The following is a 5,628-nucleotide window of genomic DNA, read 5'->3' as shown; positions in this document are numbered from 1 at the left end:
TATTTCTTGTTCACAAACGCTTAGTGGTCACATGACCAGTCTTACTTGTTTATTTGGTTGTTGCACGTTTGAGATAAAATTATATAGATTGTGCAAGAAATTGGCACTTTGCAAGTTAATGTTCTTGATTTTGTTACATTTGGTTGATTATAGTTGGAGATAAAATGTATGATTTTCTAAAAAGTTCAGATATGAATGCAGAAATATTTATCGTTACGTGAAAGTATTGCAAATTTAGACTAAAAAGCATTGTTTGTTTGGTGTTTTTTTTTCACTAAACCATGAATCACTTTATCGTAGGGAGTGCATGAATTTTATGTGGACTGTTACTTAAATCTGTGTAAACCAAACATTTGCATCTTAAGAATGAAATCTATAGGTAGCTGTCATTTGTAAGAATCATGCAAAATATGAACAATGTGATACACCCCACAAAAAAGCTTCATAATTTTTTATTCTTGTAATTAAGTTGTTTTATGGGTCTTTGTTATGAAATGTGCAGTTATTCATTCAAATCTGTCTGCTCCTAAAAGATAATCAATAGTAAATATCCCATAGACTCCGTTGTAATTGAGTGCCATTTACAGAGTTATCTCCCTTAATTTTGAAATCTTCAGTGCATTCTATACAGTTTTTTATCTCCTAAAAACACGGGGTAGGCTTTTCATCCATGAATCACATTTTGCATGAGTCTTAGCTTTAGCTTGAGTACTACTTAGGTTCTCGGGTGGTTTGGGGTAAGAAATGTTACATCAAATTCGTGTACTATGTTATCATTGTTGATTTAAATACTACAATTAGCCATCATTTCAAAAAAACTCTTCTATCGTTCTTTACCGGTTCTTCAGTAAATAAGCTAACGTCATTGCCTGGACATTAAATGGCAAATCCTATTTCATGGGTGTAAGACTTAATCCGTTAGTTAACTGGTACGGAGCTACAGTCTGTATTTTATGGATAATGCCGACCAATAGAATCAGTGAGACTTCTGAAACCCCTGTTCTGCACCTGCCTTTTAAGTTAAACAATCAATTCCACATTACGTACCTCTTTCCGTCAAAATAGTATTGTCTCATTTATCTCTCGAACATCCTACATATATAGCGCAAGCTCTGTCCTTATTCGAATTTTCTGACATCTGATTGACATTAGGTGTCTATGATATTGAATGCTTGTTAATGAGCAAAAATTGCATATACCAAATTAGTAGTAGAAAATAGGTCGGAGATGAAACTCAAATTTTCAATTAGATTGGTACATTTTGTTCAACTGCCGACCAGATACATTTGTATTCGTGACATGTAAGTATTTTATTGATATTTTTAAGCATTCACGAACAAGTATGAACCGCCATTTAGAGGTTTGCGTTTTGATATCGTTTTCTAGTAAGCTTATACGTGTCCATCACCTCATAAATATAAAACTTTATTTTACACTTGTAACGGTTTTTTTTTGTTTGTTTATTTATGATACAGAACGTTATTCTATTTTATGGTCATATTAAATTGTTCATAAATTGAATGACATTTCGAAATGTGGGATGGTTGCATTGTGGTCGGTGAGTTCACAATAAATAAAAACCATTGAAATTATTTTTCTTTTTCTTTTTTCATTTTATGCCCTTCTAAAAAATTCTTACAATAAAACAGTAAAAGTGAAACGAGACTTCAGTATTTCCAACATCTTCTTGTGACAAATCCCTGATATTCTATCGATGTGGTTTGTGTTGAAATTTAAAAACGTAAAACATTTGTTCATGCATAAAAGCACAATAATTTCTTATATTCTGATACATGTTTTATGTAAAGTTCATTGCTGGTAATGATCATTTAGAGAAAAAAGGTACAGTTGATGATAAAAATTGATGTAGTTCACCTTCTTTCATTCTCAACGCCTTTAGTCAACGAGAACGTTATTTCAAATATACATGTAAAAGGTAATGAGTCTAGAAAAAAAAGAATCATGAAGAACTTCCAATTTCAGGCTGTAGACCGAAACGTTTTGTAAGTCCATGTGTTCCTCTTATTACTGATTTAAAGCATATATTGTATACGTATATGATTGTTTACAGGTATCAAATAACAGTAATCGGTATATTTATAAATTGGAAATAAAAAAAAATGTTGGAAAAGGAAAATCCCGTTTCTACCCCTCTTTCTCTGACTTGACTATTTATGAGCAACTCGGTGGGTATTTCTAGAAAAGCAGAGGACGCTTACCTTACCGGTGCACCTGGTCCATGCTCCCAGTTTTTAGTGGAGTCCGAGTTGCTCATTTACTTTTGTTACTTTGTATGTATGATTTTAGTTACTTTATGTTCTTTGTTGTGTATGTCTGTTTTCCATGTCTGGTCTTTGTCCCTGGATTTCATTCTTTTGATTACCGCTATAACCTTGATTCCCTTGATTACTCTTTGATTACCGCTATAACCTTGATTCCCTTGATTACTCGTAACCCTTTTTGACTCTTAGTCCCCTTAAAGCAGTAAACTCTCCCATGAAAACTAAATATCCTAATACCTTACTCTAATAGGTGTGTAGTGTTCAGAAATATAACACAGAGAGGAGAAATTATACAACGACTTAGACATCTGTCAAATCGTGAAATAAAAACCATAACAACAAAAATCTAGAATATTTTTATAGCTAGAAAGCAGAAGTTGCAATAGATATCATAATCAACGAGAGGAAATATATTGGTTGCATCGACAACTCATCTGACAAGTCATAATAAAATAATCAAATCTTGAAAGTCCTAAGTACATTTAAAGAAAACAAGGTAGCAATAAATATCATAGTTCTTTCTAAAAATTTCCGGATCTAACTTGTTATATTCGTGTTCATAAAGGTATGTATTTCGTAAATAATTATTTATATCGCTAACAAGGCCATCAGGTGTCCATCTACCGTACACATCAAAAGAAATTACTTGGATAGAATTATGATTCGTGTTCGGTTTTTATGAGAAATTTGCGCAAGAATCACAGTTCATGGGGTTCCTTTCTGTTTACTAATGTGAATATACTATGAGTATATGAACTTTGAACCGTAGTTGTCACAATTATGTTAATATGGAAGTGGCCAAAAAAACTGGGCTATATAAAAGCGCAATGCAGGTTACCTTTATTTAACTTCGCAGTTACTAATTACCTTGACAGGTAAGAAAGAGCATCTATGTCTTAATTTTATTTCATTTGTTTGCAGTAAAATGTTATTGTATACTTCGTCATTTTTGCTTTCAATGCGGTTTCATTTACCCATTTTTGGACAATTTTAAGTCATTTGAAAAAAAATATATAAATACAACTTCGTATTTTTGTTTTTGTTTTTGTTTTTGTTTTTTTGTTTTTTGTTTGTTTGTTTGTTTGTTTTGTTTTCCTTTAGTGAATATTTTGTTATTAGTATTGATTTGATTAATATAAATATAAAATTTGTGTTCGTTTTTCTGTTATAGATACTTTTCGTCAATTCGCTGAAATATTTATACAAATGTTTAAATTTACATAAATGTAATGATTGAATTTACGTGGCGTAATTGTGACAGAAATTGAAAGAAGAAGACATTTAAGCAAAAACTCACATAAGATTTCTCAATTTAAATTATCTTTTTAATTATACCTACAGATATATAAACGGGCAGTAACGATGAAATATTTTCTCTTGGTGGCTCTTCTACTTGTTTTTGTTGTGACAATATCTGAGGCTCAAAGTTATGGTACGTATCATTTAAGTATAAGTCTTTGTAAGAATCAGGCAAAATGGGAAACATCAGAAACATGCATGTCAAACCCCGCGGATCTGACAATGTACATGTAATATTACTCAAGGATACTTTCTCTTTTTGAAAAGACCGTTATTTGATCTCTGCATCACTAGCTTTGCGCAGATTTTTTTCAATAGAATCTTTGAATAATCAGGCTTTTGACAGAGTTATCTGCCACTGAAATGTTCATTTTCACTGCATTTCAATGAAATTGTAACTCAATGATCCAACATGCTATGGAAAATCTTGTCTGTTTTCCTTGATTCTAATTGTGCAAATAGTCAAATTACACTATCAAAATGAAGTTTTTTTTCATACCATGTTTCACCCATTGCCTAATTCTTACAGGGACTAGCACTTAAATGCAAACATGATAATGGTACGTTCTTTTTTGAATTAATAGAAATAATGTTTTTTCTGTGAAGGGGAACGCGATTGGCGGTTATCGAATGTTCAGAGCACAGGACTGTACATATAAAAAAACAACCAATTGATTTGAATCATCCTCTCTGTCGTTGAATCATTTAACGTTCCAGTGTTTTTATCTATTTATCGGAGTTATGATCATGTGTTACTTTAAAATACATCAAGTGCATGTTCTTTACATACAAAGTCATGTACGTGCAAAAGAATGAATTTAATGCACATTTTACAAGAGTATACACAGCTAAGTGTGCAACCATGATTATTGTATGTTGCCTGGTTAATATAATAATTATATGTTTGCATGACAAAAGCATGATAATCATATGTATAATCGATTCAAAAGATCATCTTAAGTGGCATTTCATATGGTTCACATATGTGACACCTTTGGTTGGATATGTGTATTGTATGTACATCTGCGGAATTTATGGTTCATTGACATTGATCCTATAGATAAAAATTCATTAACAATCTTGTCCTTTCTTCAGGTGAGCTATTACTTTTACAGCGATTGTTTGGCAACAGACCGGCGATGGGAAGAAGAATGTCGTGGTTTGACTTGTACTTACTGGATAATGTAGCGGATGTTGGAATCTTGTAACTGACTGATGTAAAAAGTAAACTTTCGACTCAAAGGGGTTGTGCAAGAAACATGACTTGCAATCTTATTGGAATCCAAGGAAAGTCACTTGTGTATTCATTATTTATCTGTCATTGTAAATAACAGACATTTTCGTGTTTGATGCTGAGTTTGTAAGTTTTACAATAAATGTGATGTACTTAATCAGTTTCAATATCGTCCATTAGAAAATATGACTCGCATGTACATGAAGTCTTCCGCCATACATGGAACAGACGGACGGGAGATTTGTTTTTAGTATCAAATAAAAGGAACAACAAACAGTGAGAGAAATTATGGAAAAAAACTCATAAACAATCACACACAACAAAGTACTCTTTAAAAAAACAAAAGTTTCAGTTGCGGTTGTCAAAATGGGAAAAAAGGAGGGTAAGCAGCAATGTCTTTTTCAGGGTTTTCAGTGGGCAGTTAAAATAAAGAATTAAACATGGATATTGCCATGGAAACTGAAACCTTCACACTTTTCCTTTAGTAGAGTAGAAAATTAAGTATGTGTGCATGTAATTGTACGATTGGCGTATTATATTCACAAACATTTATAGTGTAATTGTATAAATAATGTTTTCTTATACGTTCATGTATAAAAGTGTGATATGTTGCTGAATTTTCTGAACTTAGTCTCCAATAGTACTGCAGTTCCATATCACATGTAGTGAATAGTATCGGTCGCATTGGCAGAGATACATCTACACATGCTATAAAAAGCTACATGCATTACATCTCTGTTTCATTAACTTGTGAATCTTGAATTTCGCTGATTCCAAACGTATGCATGAATAATGCTGAATAATGTTAGCTGT

The 5,628-nt window shown here is 32.1% G+C and overlaps 1 long non-coding RNA gene across 1 annotated transcript; it reads left to right on the top strand.

The window, feature by feature from the left end:
* The first annotated feature begins 3,007 nt into the window (after positions 1 to 3,007).
* LOC148603443 (uncharacterized) lies at positions 3,008 to 4,972 on the top strand. Its single transcript, XR_015916529.1, has 3 exons — positions 3,008 to 3,157; positions 3,624 to 3,714; positions 4,677 to 4,972. It is a non-coding gene; the product is annotated as an uncharacterized LOC148603443 (long non-coding RNA).
* Positions 4,973 to 5,628: the final 656 nt, after the last annotated feature.

This window comes from Perna viridis, chromosome 11 (genome assembly GCF_037379345.1).
Source record: "Perna viridis isolate PV_CMFRI_1.1 ecotype Kerala chromosome 11, ASM3737934v1, whole genome shotgun sequence".
Taxonomy (NCBI): Eukaryota; Metazoa; Mollusca; class Bivalvia; order Mytilida; family Mytilidae; genus Perna; species Perna viridis.
Note: the sequence above shows the minus strand (reverse complement) of the source record. Positions and strands in the feature narration are given on the sequence as shown.